The sequence below is a fragment of the Crinia signifera genome, chromosome 4 (genome assembly GCF_055691185.1).
Source record: "Crinia signifera chromosome 4, ASM5569118v1, whole genome shotgun sequence".
Lineage (NCBI taxonomy): Eukaryota > Metazoa > Chordata > Amphibia > Anura > Myobatrachidae > Crinia > Crinia signifera.
The window spans coordinates 310648032-310669243 of NC_139220.1; the positions used below are offsets into that span (position 1 = coordinate 310648032).

At 43.1% G+C, this 21212-nt stretch overlaps 1 long non-coding RNA gene across 1 annotated transcript; it reads left to right on the forward strand.

The window, feature by feature from the left end:
• Nucleotides 1–45: 45 nt before the first annotated feature.
• Nucleotides 46–20598, forward strand: LOC146072826 (uncharacterized). Its single transcript, XR_014473237.1, has 3 exons — nucleotides 46–111; nucleotides 12719–12858; nucleotides 20565–20598. It is a non-coding gene; the product is annotated as an uncharacterized LOC146072826 (long non-coding RNA).
• Nucleotides 20599–21212: the final 614 nt, after the last annotated feature.

Sequence of the window (21212 nt, forward strand, 5' to 3'; positions counted from 1 at the left end):
TGATCATTGTAAAAAGTTCCTGTTTTTCTCTTCTCTTTTTGGGGGACAGATGAATCAATTCTATGAAACGAGACTTGCATACTTCATAGGAATAAGAATCACATCTGTCAGGTGAGAACTATCATTATCTCAGAGTTTCCCAAAAAAGATTTTGCGATTGGATAAATTGCTGCTACAAAGCGATTGCTGCAATTGTTGCTGGATATGTGCTTTCATTTTTTTAACATATTACTATAATTATACTAATGCAGTCTAGTATCGGTTTGTAGCATTCTCAGTATTGTCCAGTAAGGTGGACACATACTCATATTGGAACTGGTGACTGCTGCTGACCAGTTACTAGGTGATAAAGGGCCTAATTCAGACCTGATCACTTCTGGGTGAATTTGCAGCGCTGTGAAATCCCTTTGAAATAGCTGTGATAGAGACAGCGAAACGCGTCAGTTAGTAGGGTAACCCACCGGTGATAACTTCCACTGGTGACCCTTTTCATCTTGGAAATGCCAATCACCACCACAATCTAGAGAGGACATTTGGACCCCACAATTGAGCCCACAGGTCATCCTCCAGTGGCCATCATATTCCACCAAGCCTTCGGAGCGGCCGTGCCATCGTGAGGATCCTAAACAATTGGGCCACTTCATCTAGTCCTCAGATCTTCCTCCAGCGGTATTGTTTCAAATCCACTTGCTTTATTACAACACCGTGCAATCGTGAGGACACTGGACCCCAAGAATCCTACATTCCTCCACTGGTGAGATGACCCCTTTAATACCACAAGTGGAGTTATCCATCAGTTAAAGAACTGGCCACACTCTAATGGTTGCCCCTCTCATATCAAAAACAGCCACAGTTATTATTGTTGTTTTTATTCATTTATTATATTTATCAATTTATTGTTTTTTATGCTAATTAAAAATGTATTAGACAATCTCACATATTGATTTATAAGCGCTGCTTTGCTATACTTGTTTTACACATATTGAATACTATTGTTGGAAGGGTCTGGCTAAGCCCTTCCCCTGGCAGCTGCTTAGAGCTGATGGTGTAAAAATCCTGGCGGTCGGAATCCCGACACCGGACTCCCGACCGTCGAAATCCCGACCACCGAAATCCCAACAATTTCTCCCTCTATGGGTGTCCACGACAGAGCGCAGGGTGCCCGCAAGGGGGGGGTGATCCACGGCCCCCCTTGTCGGGATTTCGGCGGTCGGGATTCCGGCGTCGGTATTTCGACCGCCGGGATTCCGACCGCCGGAATTTAGTACTGAATCCGCTTAGAGAAGCAGAATATTTGTTAGCGCCCAAATTTCTGTACCATTGGTAAATTGCTTTTTCAGAGTGAAATCCCGCCCATGTGCACATCGCAGCTCATCGAGAACAGGAAAATACATTGCAACACACTCACCAGTAAATGATTTCCCTATAGTGTGTAGAGCCCTGGACTTTGCGACTGCAATAGAATCAGGTTGATCCAGGCCGGCGATGATGTCACACATTCTCACCTAAAATGCCTTTTCCCTGACAATAGATAAATAAAAGAAAAAAGCGTGGGGTGCTCTAAAGGTACACAATATCATGAAACTTTATTAACATACAACCATACAAACAATACAGTACAACACAGTAACCTTAATGCCAATAAATGCTTGAACGTTCAATTAGCCAAAAGATGTACTGTAGTTAGTCCTTTTAGTTAGATTATTGATGAACTTGTAGTTGCATCTAGGCTTAATTTTAAAATTTTGCATCAACTATGACACTCCCAGAAAACGTCCGGTATCACTCCCAAACACCGGCTTATTGTTAATCATTATTGTTAATCATTTTGCAAACGGCCAGCAATGAAAATAAGTACAGATGTAGCGCCTCTCTTCTTTGCCCGGCACCCACCAGTTCCCTTTCACTGGCGAGCGTCGGCGATAGGGACTGGGACGTGCGTGCGTCTCACGCGCACGCGGGTCCCAGTATCACAGCGGCTGGGCAGCATCTCCCTGCCGGCCTCCCACAGCCTATCTTGTGCCGAGCTCCCCTGGAGACCACCTCTCATAGGCTGAGTCCCAAGTGTCAACACAAAAAAGGAATTATACTGATTATATAATTAAGTGTTTTGTACTAATTTTACTAAAAAAGAAAAAAATCTTCGGTACTTGTGTAGTTTCACGTCTGAGTCCCCTTGCGGGGCTTGCTTCACTTGCCCACGCTATCTAAAATCAACTCCATGCCAACATGGATAGCGGGGGTATGAACATGGAGTTAAGTTACTTTATTTTAGATAGTTTGTGGCGAGCGTAGAACACTGGCGCCATGAAACTACACAAGTACCAAATCATCATAAAAATACTCAGCTCTTAAGCCAAGTACACAGGAAGCTTGTCCCAGGATCCGGGCTTTGGGTTGACAGTCAGTAGGTCAACTGCTATTGGTCGTCATGGGCAATATGTTGACACAAGCAAAAGATTGATAATGGTCTACACATGAAAAAGTCGACATGAGTTTTTCACAATTTTTTCACGTGGAACCGTAAAGTGTGCTAAAAGCAGCGGTACACTCATTGGGGGGTGCATATGCTCAAATCTACAAATTGACCCAAAAAAGTGAAAAAGTCATGTCAATCTTTTTATGTGTTGGCCACGTTTTTTTGTCAACTTGGACATGTCGACTTTTGGAGTTGACCTAAACACTATTGACCTAATTACTCTTGACCCTACGATACATATCATGCTTTATATACTACTAATATTATAGTACTATTAATGATTTTCCATGCTGGATCGGGTACGAAATGTCAGCAATCATGGTTCCCAAACTGTGCCGTGCCGCCTTCAAGTGCCTCGGGACACTTGCAGGGGTGCCACAGGTTGATGGTCTAGGACCAATAAAAATTATTTATGGTCATTGTAATTGGCAAAATCAGTGCTGGTAGCTGCCAATCATAAACTATGTGGAATGACAGAGGTGAATCCCATCCCTCCCCACATACAGTAATCAAACCTAAGGATGACAAATAAGCACACTTTACTTAACCCCTTCCTGACAGAGCCAGTTTTTGCGTTCCTGACAGAGCCCTTTTTTTCAAATCTGATAGGTATCACTTAAGTGGGGATAACTTTTTTTTGCTTTTACTTATCCCAGTGATTTTGAGATTGTTTTTTCGTGACACATTGTACTTCAAGTTAGTGGTAAATTTTCGTCGATACAGTCTGTGTTTTTTTGTGAAAAATACCAAAATGTCGGAAAAAAATGGAAAATTTAGCAATTTGCAAAATGTTAAATTTTCTGCTTGTGAGACAAATAATCATACCACTCAAAATAGTTAATAACTAACATAGACCATATGTCTACTTTATGTTTCCATCATTATTTCAACTTCCTTTTAATTTTTTTGGACACTAGGAGGCTTACAATATGAATAGCAAATTCTCAAATTTTCAAGAAAATTTCAAACACTGATTTTTTTAGGGACCAGTTCAGTTCTGATGTGACTTTGAGGGACTTGTATGTGAGACACCCCCATAAATGATACCATTTCAAAAACTGCACCCCTCACAGTATTCAAAACAGCATTTTGGAAGTTTGTTAACCCTTTAGGTGTTTCACAGGAATTAAAACAAAGTGTAGGTGAAATTTCAAAATTTCATTTTTTTTGCAGATTTGCAATTTTAATACATTTTTCTAAGGAACACAGTACATTTTACTAGAGAAATGTGACTAAAAATTGATTCCCCCAATTCTTTTGTTTTCATAAATATCCTATATGTGGCCCTAGTGTGCACGTTGACCAAACCACAGGCTTCATAATAGAAGGAGCACCTACTTGATTTTGGAGCCTCCTTTTTATGAGATTATTTTTTAGGCACCATGTAGGTTTCTAGGCACCATAAGATGCTAAAATTTAGGAACCCCCCCACAAGTGACCCCATTTTGCAAACTACACCCCTCAGGGAATTCATCTAGGGGTATAGTGTACATTTCAAACCCCCAGGGGTTTCACCAATTGTGGTACAACTGGGCAGTGAAAATGAAAAATTAAATTTTTTACACAAAAATGCAGTTCTGGCTCAAAATTTTTCATTTTCAGAAGGTATGAAGGAGAAAAAGCACCCCAAAATCTGTGCCCCAATTTCTCCCGAGTACGGCAATGCCTCACATGTGACCAAAAAATACCATTTGGGTGCATGGCAGGACTCAGAAAGGAAGGAGTGATTTTTGGATTTTGCAGCTCAGATTCTGGTGGAATGTTGGTGGGTGCTATGTTGCATTAGCAAGACCCCCCAAGCACCAATACAGTGGAACCCCCCCACAAGTGACCCCATTTTGCAAACTACACCCCTCAGGGAATTCATCTAGGGGTATAGTGTACATTTCAAACCCCCAGGGGTTTCACCAATTTTGATACAACTGGGCAGTGAAAATGAAAAATTACATTTTTTTACACAAAAATGCAGTTCTGGCTCAAAATTTTTCATTTTCATAAGGTATGAAGGAGAAAAAGCACCCCAAAATCTGTGCCCCAATTTCTCCCGAGTATGGCAATGCCTCATATGTGACCAAAAAATACCATTTGGGTGCATGGCAGGACTCAGAAAGGAAGGAGTGATTTTTGGTGGTGGAATGTTGGTGGGTGCTATGTTGCATTAGCAAGACCCCCAAAGCACCAATACAGTGGAACCCCCCCACAAGTGACCCCATTTTGCAAACTAAACCCCTCAGGGAATTCATCTAGGGGTATAGTGTACATTTCAAACCCCCAGGGGTTTCACCAATTTTGATACAACTGGGCAGTGAAAATGAAAAATTACATTTTTTTACACAAAAATGCAGTTCTGGCTCAAAATTTTTCATTTTCAGAAGGTATGAAGGAAAAAAAGCACCCCAAAATCTGTGCCCCAATTTCTCCCGAGTACGGCAATGCCTCACATGTGACCAAAAAATACCATTTGGGTGCATGGCAGGACTCAGAAGGGAAGGAGTGATTTTTGGATTTTGCAGCTCAGATTCTGGTGGAATTTTGGTGGGTGCTATGTCGCATTAGCAAGACCCCCCAAGCACCAATACAGTGGAACCCCCCCACAAGTGACCCCATTTTGCAAACTACACCCCTCAGGGAATTCATCTAGGGGTATAGTGTACATTTCAAACCCCCAGGGGTTTCACCAATTTTGATACAACTGGGCTGTGCAAATGCAAAATTACATTTTTTACACAAAAATGCAGTTCTGGCTCAAAATTTTTCATTTTCACAAGGAATGAAGGAGACAAAGCACCCCAAAATCTGTGCCCCAATTTCTCCCGAGTACGGCAATGCCTCACATGTGACCAAAAAATACCATTTGGGTGTATGGCAGGACTCAGAAAGGAAGGAGTGATTTTTGGATTTTGCAGCTCAGATTCTGGTGGAATGTTGGTGGGTGCTATGTTGCATTAGCAAGACCCCCCAAGCACCAATACAGTGGAACCCCCCCACAAGTGACCCCATTTTGCAAACTACACCCCTCAGGGAATTCATCTAGGGGTATAGTGTACATTTCAAACCCCCAGGGGTTTCACCAATTTTGATACAACTGGGCAGTGAAAATGAAAAATTACATTTTTTTACACAAAAATGCAGTTCTGGCTCAAAATTTTTCATTTTCATAAGGTATGAAGGAGAAAAAGCACCCCAAAATCTGTGCCCCAATTTCTCCCGAGTACGGCAATGCCTCATATGTGACCAAAAAATACCAGTTGGGTGCATGGCAGGACTCAGAAGGGAAGGAGTGATTTTTGGTGGTGGAATGTTGGTGGGTGCTATGTCGCATTAGCAAGACCCCCAAAGCACCAATACAGTGGAACCCCCCCACAAGTGACCCCATTTTGCAAACTACACCCCTCAGGGAATTCATCTAGGGGTATAGTGTACATTTCAAACCCCCAGGGGTTTCACCAATTTTGATACAACTGGGCAGTGAAAATGAAAAATTACATTTTTTTACACAAAAATGCAGTTCTGGCTCAACATTTTTCATTTTCATAAGGTATGAAGGAGAAAAAGCACCCCAAAATCTGTGCCCCAATTTCTCCCGAGTACGGCAATGCCTCACATGTGACCAAAAAATACCATTTGGGTGCATGGCAGGACTCAGAAGGGAAGGAGTGATTTTTGGATTTTGCAGCTCAGATTCTGGTGGAATTTTGGTGGGTGCTATGTCGCATTAGCAAGACCCCCCAAGCACCAATACAGTGGAACCCCCACACAAGTGACCCCATTTTGCAAACTACACCCCTCAGGGAATTCATCTAGGGGTATAGTGTACATTTCAAACCCCCAGGGGTTTCACCAATTTTGATACAACTGGGCTGTGCAAATGCAAAATTACATTTTTTACACAAAAATGCAGTTCTGGCTCAAAATTTTTCATTTTCACAAGGAATGAAGGAGACAAAGCACCCCAAAATCTGTGCCCCAATTTCTCCCGAGTATGGCAATGCCTCACATGTGACTAAAAAATACCATTTGGGTGCATGGCAGGACTCAGAAAGGAAGGAGTGATTTTTGGATTTTGCAGCTCAGATTCTGGTGGAATGTTGGTGGGTGCTATGTTGCATTAGCAAGACCCCCCAAGCACCAATACAGTGGAACCCCCCCACAAGTGACCCCATTTTGCAAACTACACCCCTCAGGGAATTCATCTAGGGGTATAGTGTACATTTCAAACCCCCAGGGGTTTCACCAATTTTGATACAACTGGGCAGTGAAAATGAAAAATTACATTTTTTTACACAAAAATGCAGTTCTGGCTCAAAATTTTTCATTTTCAGAAGGTATGAAGGAGAAAAAGCACCCCAAAATCTGTGCCCCAATTTCTCCCGAGTATGGCAATGCCTCATATGTGACCAAAAAATACCAGTTGGGTGCATGGCAGGACTCAGAAGGGAAGGAGTGATTTTTGGTGGTGGAATGTTGGTGGGTGCTATGTCGCATTAGCAAGACCCCCAAAGCACCAATACAGTGGAACTCCCCCACAAGTGACCCCATTTTGCAAACTACACCCCTCAGGGAATTCATCTAGGGGTATAGTGTACATTTCAAACCCCCAGGGGTTTCACCAATTTTGATACAACTGGGCAGTGAAAATGAAAAATTACATTTTTTTACACAAAAATGCAGTTCTGGCTCAAAATTTTTCATTTTCAGAAGGTATGAAGGAGAAAAAGCACCCCAAAATCTGTGCCCCAATTTCTCCCGAGTACGGCAGTGCCTCATGTGTGACCAAAAAGTGGCAGGACTCAGAAGGGAAGGAGTGATATTTAGATTTTGCAGCACAAATTCTGGTGGAATGTTGGTGGGTGCTATGTCGCATTAGCAAGACCCCCAAAGCACCAATACAGTGGAACCCCCCCACAAGTGACCCCATTTTGCAAAATACACCCCTCAGGGAATTCATCTAGGGGTATAGTGTACATTTCAAACCCCCAGGGGTTTCACCAATTTTGATACAACTGGGCAGTGAAAATGAAAAATTACATTTTTTACACAAAAATGCAGTTCTGGCTCAAAATTTTTCATTTTCAGAAGGTATGAAGGAGAAAAAGCACCCCAAAATCTGTGCCCCAATTTCTCCCGAGTACGGCAATGCCTCATTTGTGACCAAAAAGTGGCAGGACTCAGAAGGGAAGGAGTGATATTTGGATTTTGCAGCACAAATTCTGGTGGAATGTTGGTGGGTGCTATGTCGCATTAGCAAGACCCCCAAAGCACCAATACAGTGGATCCCCCCCACAAGTGACCCCATTTTGCAAACTACACCCCTCAGGGAATTCATCTAGGGGTATAGTGTACATTTCAAACCCCCAGGGGTTTCACCAATTTTGATACAACTGGGCAGTGAAAATGAAAAATTAAATTTTTTTACACAAAAATGCAGTTCTGGCTCAAAATTTTTCATTTTCAGAAGGTATGAAGGAGAAAAAGCACCCCAAAAACTGTGCCCCAATTTCTCCCGAGTACGGCAATGCCTCACATGTGACCGAAAAATACCAGTTGGGTGCATGGCAGGACTCAGAAGGGAAGGAGTGATTTTTGGATTTTGCGGCTCAGATTCTGGTGGAATGAATGGTGGGTGCTATGTGGCATTAGCAAGACCCCCGAAGCACGGTGAAATTATGAACCTAATAATCCATAGATGTGTGGTATATTTTAAAACACTCCTTTATACATAGGCCGGGTTTGTCGGGGCAAGTGTCACACTGGAAAATAGTTTGCTTTCTTATTCCCTTTTTATAGCAAACTTTGCACCTTTTTTGTGTCCTGCCCTTTTTTCCAGTGGAGGGGATTTCATCAGGAAAATGCTGCCCTGGTACAATACGGGGGCCAGTACTAGAAGTACTGGGGCCCTCTGCCTGCTGGTTCCCAAATACTAGGCCCTTTATGACTTCCTCTTGAAAGTGCATAAATGTCCCCCTCTGGCCGGTAGAACGGAATAGCACGTAAGCGTTATACAGTGCCATCTGGATGATATACACGGCCAGCTTCTTGTACCAGATTTTTGTTTTCCGCAGGGCACTGTACGGCTTCAGTACCTGATCTGAAAGATCCACTCCGCCCATGTACTTATTGTAATCCAGGATACAATTAGGTTTGGAGGTGTGGGTACTGGTACCTCGTACAGGGACGGAGGTGGTACTGTCTCCGTGAATTGTTGTCAGTATAAGGACATCCCTCTTGTCCTTATATTTGACCAACAACATATTTTCGGTGCATATTCCCCTGCTTTCACCCCTTCTCATTACTTGGGCAATGTGCGTTTTTGGGAGGCCTCTTTGGTTCTTGCGCACAGTACCGCAAGCTGCTGTACCTCTTGAACCAAGGGCCTTAAACAGGGGGATGCTGGTGTAAAAGTTATCCACATAGAGGTGATAACCTTTATCCAGGAAGGGGTGCACTAAATCCCAGACAATTTTTCCACTAACACCTACGAGGGAGGGGGGGCATTCTGGCGGTTCAATTCTTGAATCCTTCCCTTCATATACCCTAAACCTGTGGGTGTACCCTGAGGTGCTTTCACACAGCTTATACATTTTTATGCCATACCTTGCCCTCTTACTGGGAAGGTACTGGCGGAATTTAACCCTTCCTTTAAAATGTATAAGGGACTCGTCAATACAAATAAATATTTCAGGGATGTACATCTCTGTAAATTTGGCACTGAAATGATCAATGACCGGCCTGACTTTGAATAGCCGGTCAAAGGTGGGATCATCTCTGGGTGGGCACTGTGCATTATCGTTGTAATGCAAAAATTTAAGGATTAACTCAAAACGAGTCCGGGTCATGGCCATACGGTGAAGTGGGGTGCTGTACAGAACATCTGTACTCCAATATTGCCTAATTTCTGGCTTTTTTACTATGCCCATATGAAACACCAGACCCCAAAACGTCATCATCTCTACTGCATCTACAGGGGTCCACCTAGCAAATGATGACGTGGGGTTTTGAGCAATAAACTGCTGGGCATATAAATTAGTTTGGTCCACCATTAAATTTATAAAATCATCAGAGAAAAATAATTTGAAAAAGTCAATTTCTCTGAGACCTGTGGAATCAAATTGGATTCCTGGCATGGCCAAAAACTCAGGAACCTGGGGCTCAAAATTGTCTGGTGGTGGGGTCCATACGAGATCAATTATTGGGGGGGTCTCAGCTGCTCTACGGGGGCGTCTTTGAGGGGGTCCCTCATCACCAGAGGAGGAAGAGGAGCTTAAGACAAATCCTTCAAATTCCCCGCTTGCATCACTGGCTGTGTCAGAGTCAGAGGCAATCATGGCATATGCCTCCTCCGCTGAATACATTCTTCTGGATGACTGGGATGACATTTGGGATGACATTTGGGATGCCATTTTTATTTTTGTGTTACTGGTAGTGAAATGTTTCAACACGTGTATAGTGTAGGGGGGGGGGGTACAAACTTTATTTCAACCCGGGGGGTATGTAGTGTGTAGTGTGTATGTAGTGCAGAAAAAAAAAATACTTTATACAGGAATTTGATCCCAATAAAAAAAAAAATAAATTGAAGGGGTTAAAAAAAAAAAAAAAGGTCCTGCGCCAAAAATTGAGCACAGATGTTGGTCAGTAACGTCCGTCACTGAACAGCGCTCAAAGGCAACAGGAATTTGATAAAAAAAAAAAAAAAATAGATCAACCCTGTGCCGAAAAAGCTGATCAGTGATGTACGTCACTGATCAGCGCACAGTGGCCACAGGACACCCACAAAATCACAGTGTGTGTAAAAAAAAAATTAAAAAAAGACCCCACAGCACTCTCAAAAAAAAAAAAGGTGATCAGTGATGCGACACTGATTACCAGTGAGGGGCAGCAGGTGCACAACCTTTGGTGCAACTGACAGTGCAACTGGCAGCAACTGACAGGTATATATAAAAAAAAAAACCTGCGCCCCCAAAAAGTTGCTGATCAGCACAGATATACTGATCAGCACAAAAGGGGGGGTAGCAGACACAAAATATACACTCTCTATCACTCTCTGTCACTATCTCTCTCTATCTCTCACTATCTATCACTATCTATCACTATCTATCACTATCTATCACTATCTATCACTCTAGGACACTGCAGCAGCAGCACTGACAGTTATATGTATAAAAAAAACCTGCACCCCCAAAAAGGGGGGGTAGCAGACACAAAATATACACTCTCTAGCACTCTCTGTCACTATCTCTCTCTATCTCTCTATCTCTCACTATCTATCACTCTATGACACTGCAGCAGCAGCACTGACAGTTATATATATAAAAAAAACCCTGCACCCCCAAAAAGGGGGGGTAGCAGACACAAATCTCTCTATCTCTCACTATCTATCACTATCTATCACTCTATGACACTGCAGCAGCAGCACTGACAGTTATTTATATATAAAAAAACCCTGCACCCCCAAAAAGGGGGGGTAGCAGACACAAAATATAGCTCTCTCTGTCACTATCTCTCTATCTCTCTCTATCTCTCTCTCTATCTCTCTATCTCTCTATCACACTGCAGCAGCAGCAGGAAGTCCCAAGAAGTCAGATCCAGGAAGCGTCCAGCACGCTACAAGCAGTGATCAGGTGATCAGGTAAGGTATTTGCAAGGATCAGGTAAGTATTAGCAAGGATCAGGTCAGTATCACGGCAGATAGGCACGGTGACCGCTCTGCACGCTATTCCAGACCGGAATGGCGTCTGCAGCGCAGTCACCGTTAGTTTAAATGTCGCGCCTTGGCTGTGATTGGTCCGTGGGTCCCACGGACCAATCACAGCCTTGGGGGCAGGTGGGGTGAGGGTGGGGTGAGGTGTCATCGTCACCGATGACCCCCTCATGCCCCCTGACGCCCGGCGGTGATTGACACCTGTGTTACCGAGCGTCTAATTCGATAGTAACACAGGAAAACGCTGTGAATGGCTGTTCACACTGAACAGCCAATCACAGCGATCGCCGACGGGGGGGGGCGGCATCGCAGCCCCCCCTGGGCATGCAGGGACATGTCTGCTGTCAGGGACAGCAGACATCGTCCCTCTGTCACTGCGTCTCTAGACGCAGTGACAGTTTAAAGTCATGACGTACATTTATGCCATGTGTCGGGAAGTACATCCCGGCCATGACGTAAATGTACGTCAAATGTCGGGAAGGGGTTAATATTTACTTTCTAGATTTCTCAATAAGACGCTTTTATCCTAGGGGTGTCGTTAAAAAAATTCTGATACTCCAGGATGCCGTGATTCAAAAAAGTTTGGGAACCACTGATAATATAGACAGTGATGAAATGTGGACAATATGTTACAATGTACCTGGTGGCCCAGCGGTGACTTACCATCTCTTGTTGGCAGCTTCTGTTTCCTGGAGGAAGCTAAAAAATCCCAGTTCATGGGAACTGAAGGGAACCCATGAATTCACATGGGTTTCCTTCCCCCGACTACCAGGTCCGCCGGTGACTTATGCCCATTTTGAGACCCAGCAGCCAATCAGGTTTCAGCCCTGACCCTGTCCTGGGGGCACCCCTTTTTTGGAGGCCAGATTGACTAGTTGGGTGGAATGTCACAGCTGCAGGGATCTATATAAAAGTGTCCCCCAACTGTGGCATTAAATTACTGACTAGTGGAGCTCGGTGCTGGTTTTAAAGATACGGGAGACCCCTACCTTTTTTTTAGAACCAGTACCGGTCCAAGAGCCCGATGCTGGTTACTTAATTTTTGACCCATATTTTTGGAACCAGCTCCAACTTAAAGAGCCTGGGGCTGGCTATGCCTAGGAGGAGGGATACCTCACAGTTTTTTATTTTACTTTTAACCTTTTCTTTAACTTTTTCATACAGAACGCCTTAGTGGATCTGACTGATCCGTGCATGCTTCTGCAAACTTGAATGGCAAAATGTGATCTTTTTGCCATTCATATTTTGAGCTGAATTAATGCCAATTTTGCTCATAAGAACGATGGTCAATTTCCGTGTTGTCCTGGTGCTTATGGAAAGTGCTTCCTAGTTTGGTCGATGGTCCATTGACTCGTACTTTTGTTTTCTACCATGATTTTCATTCGTAAACAAGCAAAATTGGCAGAATTTTCTGTTTTGAAAATTTCCCATATGATTCCCGGGTGAGAATTGCTGGTTTGTCACCTCATTTAATCTTTTTTATATTTTTTACTTCATTCCAATGTATTATTCAGTCCATTTTCTCCCACCTCTCTCCTTAGTAAAGGAAGTATTCGCGTGGACCATAGCGTACGTCTAGAGGTTGGCGGTGACAGGGTCATGGAACAACACGCGGAGGCAGTGGAAAAACTTTATGACATTTTTGGAAAACAAAATTGCACTTCTGACGTCTACAGAGAAGGTGAGCAGAGGACAGTCCCATTTTATTAGGACTGTCCCGACTGTCATACTGATAACGAAGTCCTGAGAAATGCTTGTGCTTTGATGCCATGTACCAATAGCTTGGTCATATAGGTGTTTATAAGGTCAAACAGTGACTGTAACCATAGCACAAACGGCCCCTGTAATTAATAAACAGGGTATAGAGCTCCATACGTAATGGCAACAATAGAGAATTACAGGCACGCCTTTTTAGATTCCCATGAACCGCCAACACATGCTAAACAGTAACCCAGTCAGGCAGTAGCAGGAGTCACTAAAATCAATGAATGACAGCACTGCAATGACCCTGATATATCTCTGCCGTGCAAACAAAGTATGAATAATGCACTAATACATCTGTACGGCGGAGTCACTCGGCCTAACAGATGCTCACAGAACAAAGCACCTGCAACCTAAATTATCCCTATGATTTAAAGGCATGACAAAGTGGCTCATATATAAAAGGAATAACAGGGAAGTGCAGGCAAGGCAACTGAGATTCACATGAACCGCGAGTATATGGGAGGCAGCAACCAGGCCCGGCATACACAAACCACTGAAATGAATTAATGGCAACATACTGTACAGTATCATGTGCTTTAATAAATGCTCATGTTACAAAACAGTGCAGTAACAAGTGGGCAGTGTGGGCACTCACAGTGTGAAATAGCTATCGCAAATATAATATAGACAGCCGGGGAATACAATGTCCTCCACTTCTAGGATAGCATAGCATCTGTATCCTCCTGGGTGATGTTGAAAGAAAACAGAGTCCCACTTGATGAAGATGTCTGTGGCTGGATCCCACATGGTGACTGGTCTGAATGGCAAAGTGCTGTGCAAAAATGGCAGTGGCAGTAGGCTGGCCTGCAGCTCCTGACGTGTTTCCCTGTCTATAGGAAGAGGAGTAGGGAGGGCGGAGCATGAGCTCCGGGTGCCGAGACATCAAAGGGCGCCAGAGCCGTGCAGCATGCTCCCCTGCTCCCTTCCCCACCCACTCTTTGCTCTGCCCGGCTGAGCTCAGCTGCCGCCCTGTCGGCCGCTATTAAGTCTCCGGCTGGACCACTAGTCAATAGGCGCTTGCAGTCCAGCAGCCAATCAGAAGGAGCATTGATGGCTGCTGGACCGCAAGCGCCTATTGGATAGCGGTCCAGTGGGAGACTTAATTGAAAATAGCTGTGGACAGGGGCAGCTCAGCCGGGTAGTGCAAGGAGCGGAAGGAGGTCCCCCATGGCAACAAGCAAATTAAGTCCCCCTTGGCAAAAAGGAAATTTAGTCCCCCTTTGCAATGAGCAAATTTTTTTTTTTTAAGTATTCTTTGTTAAACGTTTTTGGTTACATATAAACATCGACATACACAGTCAGTAAAAGACAATGGCACATACATAACTAACTAGACTAGACACAGCATACCACAACATTTCATCCACTATCAATTCTCAAGAATTGTTCTAATATCCCTAACCTCCAGCTCCCCACTTGCCTATTGTATCTTTTCTCCAGTCTCCCTTCTACCTTAGTCAATAGCTAATTTTCCGCCCTTAGAGCATACTTTTGCAGTATCAATGTTAAATTGTCCACCTACTTGTAATTCCCAACTCATAATAGTGTTAAATTCTGACTTGTGGAGCTTCTCAACTTGCCTTAACCTGGCCTCTCCCCGTGTTTGATGAGCTCACTTTAATTTATTTTGGTATTTATATTATTTCTTTCTTTATTTTTTATATTTTTCTTTTTGTTTCTCTTTCTAACCTTACTCTTATCCTTTTCCCCTTATTGTTTTACCCTTTATTTTACAATATTTTCCCTCCCTTTTTTTCCCCCCTTATTCCTACTCTTTCCCTCACTTTAAACACCTTTAAGGTAGTGTGAAGATTTCAAATATCTTTATGTGTAACTATCCCATCTTATACTTTATTACTTAAATATTAAGCTAGTGTATATCGTGTTCTTTTCATATTTTTTATTATCTCAAATCTACTTAAGGTGCCCACAGACGCACCGATCCCGGCGTGCGTTGTGGGCTTAACTAGCACACATAGCATTGCATCGTATGCCTTGTGCATACGATGTGCATGCGATGCGATGCTATGCTAGAAAAAGCTAGTACAAAAAGTATGTGCAGCACATACTTTTTTTACTGTGCGATGAGGTGCCGCGGGAGCGCGCACCCCATCGTATAGCATCGCACCACCGGGATCGGTGCGTGTGTGGGCACCTTTAGTGTTTATTTGTGGAGCTTAGAATGTTTAAGAATGGCTTATCAATCTAAGCATTATTAGTGGACAGTGCTCCTGTCTAGTGCTGTGATTAGAACCATGCTTCCCATATTTTATAAAATGTATTAATACTGTTTCTTGAGAGGTATACATCCCTCTCATGCTCACAGATGCTATTGACAAGATTAATCCATTCTATTTTTGCCGGGGCCCGCTTAGCCACCCATGTCCTTACGATGCTAACTTTCGCAATAGAACTTAAATTAATCGCCAGCTGTCTAGTTTCTAGGGAGATCCCCCGTTTGGGCCATACTCCCAATATCAATGCGGAGGGCCTGATCACCTGTTGGGGTATTCCCACTACCACCAGAATATCCCTGACACCTTCCCAAAAATTTTGCACCATCTTACACTGCCATATTAGGTGCCAAAAGTTACAATCTCCTTCCTTGCATTTGGGACATTTTTCCGCCTCCTTACCCGAGAATCTACTTATATTTACGGGTGATAGGTATGTTCGGTGTATTATATTATACTGAATCTGCTGGACTCTTAAGGAGTTTGTTGATACCTTGAGTGTTGTCAGGGCCCTCTCCCATTCCTCCTCTGTGACTTCTGGGATGTCCATGACCCATTTTCCTAAGACAGATTCTAAATGGTCTTTATGTGTGATAGACATAACTTGTTTGTAGCATTTAGAGATACCTTTAGCGGTTCCTAGTTTTTTTATAAAGATTTTTAGTGGATTGTCTTCCATATTTATGGGGGAGTCTTTAGTGTATTCCTCGAATGCACTCCTTATTTGGAGGTACCGGAAATACATAATTTTCGGGAAGTTACATTCTTCCTGTAGTTGGGAGAAGGACTTCAATCTTACCTGGTCCAGAACTTGGCCAATTATTTTGATTCCAAGAGCCCCCCAGAATGCGCCTCCTTGCTGTTTTCCCAATTTTTAAAATGGATTTAGTGAGAAAATGGTCGTTTCGGGGTCTAGCCCCGTATAGCCATTTTACCTAGGGACCAGGGAGGAGTTGCTTTTCCCAATTTTAAAATATACTACTGTACATTGCGGCACAGCTTGTACATTTGCGAGAATGGCTCAGGGAGCAGGATCAATCGAGTAAATTATTAAATCTGGTCAAGATGGCCATACCCGGCCATTCGCCACTCCAAGCCATTCTTACAAAAAAAAAACAGTAAAAAATATCCCCAGATTCTTAATCAGGCCATAAAAATTTGGACCAGGTCTGGTCAAAGTCCACGTGTACAGTACTGCCTGAGGAAGGGACATTTGGTCCCGATACGCGTTGCAGCAGCCTGGAGTGTATCACTACACGTGGACTTTGACCAGACCTGGACCTTTTGAGGCACCTGAGACCTATGGTTTTCCGGAGAACCTGGGGATTCCTAGAATAATAACATCTATTCTACAGGCGCTAAAAAATCCAGAATCTGGTAAACCTCCACTTTTGATGTATCGTATATAGCAACAGGGTTGCTTTGTATATATACAGTGTGTTTTTATGGATTTTGAGAATTTTTTGTGTGAATAAAATGTTATGACAATATCACACTATGTTATAAATCTTATCTTCCACATATCTCCACCATATCAAATATTGGAGAGCCTCTTGAGAGGCGAAGAAATTCAGTAATAAGGAGAGTATTATTCCTTATTATTATTACTTGTCACCTAATCTCTATCTCACGGGGTTTTCTGGAACAGTGCCAATCACTTATCTTCTGTATTATTATCTATGTCTTTGTTACTGGGGGAGTAACTTTAATGATTTGTGCTGCAGGCACCATATTCAGCGCATAGTGCCCATATACAAAATTTTGTAGATAAGATGTTTCATCCTGAGGGGAGTTAAAGGAACACACCTCCTTGCAGGTGTGTTAAGGCCAGAATTTACAGTTTTTAATACCATAGGCCTGTGGGGTTTAGAGAATAGGGCTGAAATGCTGCAGACATACAAAAAGTAAAAACAAACAACATTTAACATATACTCCTCCACCCGCCCTGTATAACCTACCCAATGAGGTATACCTATACCCGATCCCCACATACCAACCCTTGTTCTTTCTTTTCCCATTGGGGGCTTTTACTTAATGACCACCTCAAGCACGGCGGATGCCCCCGGCACTTAACAAGGATTTTTACATTTTATCATCTATTTCCTCCCCTTATCCCCCCCCCCCCCCCATGCTGACCATCTTATATTCTATCTGATTCTTCCTCCCCCGGTTAGCTCCTCAGGTTTGTTTGGTGTTATTACATTCACTTTTATGGAGCTTTGCTATCTATTTAGTTGCCATTTGTTTTTTACCAGGGTAGGCTTTATCTTGCCACATTGCAGCTTCTGATGCTACCATAAAAAATTTAGATTCCCCATTGACCACCACTCTCAATTTAGAGGGGTAGAGCATTGCGTATTTTATGTCCAGTTCTCTCAGCCTGCTTTTAATGTTTCGAAACCTGGCCCGGTCTCTCTGAACCTCTTGTGGGAGGTCCGGGAAGGCCGAGATCCTTGCAACGTTGAAGCCGAACCCCACTTTATCTCGTGTCAGTCTTAGCACTCTGTCCCGGTCCTGGAAATGCAGAAATTTGGCAATCAAGGTTCGGGGAGGACCCCCTGGGATGGGTGGCCGGGCAGGTACTCTATGGGCCCTTTTGATTGTAAATCGGGCAGAGAAATTATCCTGCCCCAGCTCTTTTTTAACCATTCCTCTAAGAATTCCTCCGTCTCTCTTCCCTCAGCTCTCTCCTCTAGCCCCATAAAACGGATGTTGTTCCGCCGCAATCGACCTTCCATATCCGTAAACTTGGAGCGCAGGTCTCCCAATTGGCTAGTTATAATGCTGAGTTGTGCCTGCAAGGGCCCGACTGTATCCTCAGTAGTTGACAGTCTCTTCTCTAACTCAGTGACCCTGTCCCTGTTTTTTTGCGCGTCATCTCTAATCAGCATAATGTCCGTCTGAACTTTGTTTATCTGTTCAGATAACTGCACTTCACAGTTATTTACTGCCTATAAAACCTGCTGTAGTGTTACTTCGGGAGCCTGCACTTTACTGGATGGTTTAGAAGGTGTTGTTTGCGGTGTAGTGAGCTCGGAGTTGTTCGCTGCTGGCGACTGAGAGCGGGCATACTTTTCCAATCGAGCAGCAGCTGTGGTGGTTTGCCCAGTTTTCCCCATGTTTACCTTGGAAAAAGATTTCACACATTGACCGAAAAAGGAAAAGGACAGAGAGGGACTCAGTTCAGCCAATTGGGACACTAGTTATGTTGCAGATTTCAAACACCCCCACTTTCTATCTTAAGTCTTGACTGTATTTGCTTGTATACTGAGGAGCTGTGGTCTTATAGATCTTATAGGCTTTAGAGTTATTTACTTATTATTCCGACCCTTGGAGGAAAACTCAGTGGGAAGCCAATTGCATGTTTATAGAGAGAGGAGGAGAGAAATGCAATGAGCAAATTTAGTCCCCCTTGTCAATGAGCAATTTTACTCCCCCTTGTCAACGAGCAATTTTACTCCCCCTTGTCAACGAGCAATTTTACTCCTCCTTGGCATGATTGGCTGGATGTTTATCTCTCCTTATCACCCTTGTATTTATCTCTTGTTAAGGCTTAATACATCTGCCCCATTGTTTGGTAATTAAACCTTTATACCAAACCCACCAAAGACATGTGACATTTCCTAACAGGCGACACAACTAGGAACGGATGACGATATAGCAACTGATCTCAGATGCCAGCGGCCCCCAATTGTTTATTTCAGTTCACTGTATAATGCATATTTTATTGATTTTTTTATTTTTTATCTTTGCAGTGCACAATAAGGGGGTATGCAATCCAGGATCACGGCTGTCAATCCCTTCCGACAGCCGTGATCCTGGCCCCCTAAACGGAGACCAGCAGCAAGGTCTCCTACACTGCCCACCAATGGTTATTAGCCAGTAATATATATACATTGCTGGCATAGGCCAGCAATGTATATATAACTGGCATCACTGCCCACCAATGGTTTTTTTAAGTATAAGCCAGTAATATATATACATTGCTGGCACAGGCCAGCAATGTATATATTACTTGCACCACCCATTGCCCACGAATGATGATTAACAGCCAGTAATATATATACATTGCTGGCACAGGTCAGCAATGTATATATTACTGACACCACTGCCCACCAATGAATAGTTTTAATGGAGGTAACATATACATGGCTGGCGCAAGCCAGCCATGTATATGTTACCGTTGCCACTGGCCAAAAATGTATATTTTATTATTGCGGTAACATATACTGTGCATGGCTGACGCAGGTGAATTGATTTATCCTACGTGCACGGCTGCAAATAAAAAAAATGCAGAAAATGCAGAAAATGCACTGTTTACAATGGCCGTTGCTCTCAGCCTTGGAATTTAAACCCCACCTATTATGTAAATACTCCTTTATATGAAAGATTTTCAGCAAAGTCTTTCGCCTCCTGTACATCTCTCGCTCCTTGGGGAAAGTAGCTCAGTGTGTACGCACTACTTTGATGAAAGATATATCTATCACAGATTTTGGCAAAGTCTTTTGAAATGAAAATCTTCTAGTGTGTATGGGCCTTTTTCAAAGTTACCAGTTAGGGTAACAAAACGCGTCAGGATACACTTGATTTGGACCTGGAGCTTTACTGCGGGACACTCCCTAAACTATACCTTGCCTGTTACCTTCTTGCACCGTGATCCCACTTGCACCCCACAATTGGAAAGAAACTTTTGGGACACCATCACCAGCCAACTAATTGGGAAGCCGATTATCTATCTGTGTATCTGTCAACCCATCCAACAGACAGCAAGTTCTGAGGCACAGCGGCAGAAACATCCCTGCATGGTTTATGGACACCCATACATCTGGATCCCCAACCACCAAAAGGGGAACTTTGTGATCCGGACTATTGGCAAGCGGGAGAACGCTTAAGTATACAGCTCGGTCCTATTTTTATTTCATCCCTTCTTTTATGGTTATATAACCACTGTTTCTAATTCATATTTATGAGCTCTAATCGATTAATGCTATCTGTATATGTGCTAATAAATGTTTACAATTTGTGATACCCAATTGACCATATCTAATTCATTTTAAATTTTTAAACCTAGCGCTCCACTTCTTTTTTCTTTTTACCAATTGTACTTCCTCAAGGAACTGACCTTCCTTGGTGCGAGCTGCTCGGGTCACATACACCCCTTCTTTGGCGCCCCTTTCTTACCTTTGGTAAGAAATCCACCCTTTTCTTTAATAAAAGTTACATTTTACTCTAAGGTAATAGAAACTACAGTAGTTGTAACTGGGAATACAAAGTAGTGTCGGGAGTGTACCCTCAGGAAATCTCTACTATCTTTCTTTCTAATTGTAGATATAAAGCTTGGGGTGAGGAATAACAATATTCAAATTAAAATTGTACATTTCACTTTCAGATATTTTGTGCTTTAATTCAAGCAGGACCGTGATCAACAACGAATCCGCTATATCGGGTAATTATATGTTTATCACGTATGACTCTCGTATGACTCTCAGCAATCGATTGTTTACTTTGTAAGCCAAAACGAACTGGGCCCATTCCAAACAGAAACGGTCAACATGCAAGGCTGACATCGACAAAGGTCGACCCAAGCAAAGGTCAACATGCTGATGGCCAAGACATGAAATGGTTGACATAAGTTTTTCACAGTTTTTTCCACTGTGTTGGTACAGTATTACCAGCCGATGAGCAATGGGGTCGACGGCTTTCCACCCCTGGAAAAATTGCTAAAAAACACTGTTCTTATGCACTGAGCGTTTTTCAGCCCAGCGATTTTCCCTATCATCGGTCAGCATACCCGCTGGGCAAAATCACCCAGTGTACTGTATATGCACCTTGTCTTTGATCACCTTGGTGTGTGGATTGGACTGCATATATTTATGTATACTTATGGTGGCTTTTCAATCATTCTTTCCCCATAGATTCGTGTTCTGAACTCAATATAATCCCCAAAGAATTCGAGAAATATTTTTATGGTGTCATCACTTCCTTGAACGTCTTCATGTGTGTGACCAACTGCAGTAGATATAACCAAGAGTACATC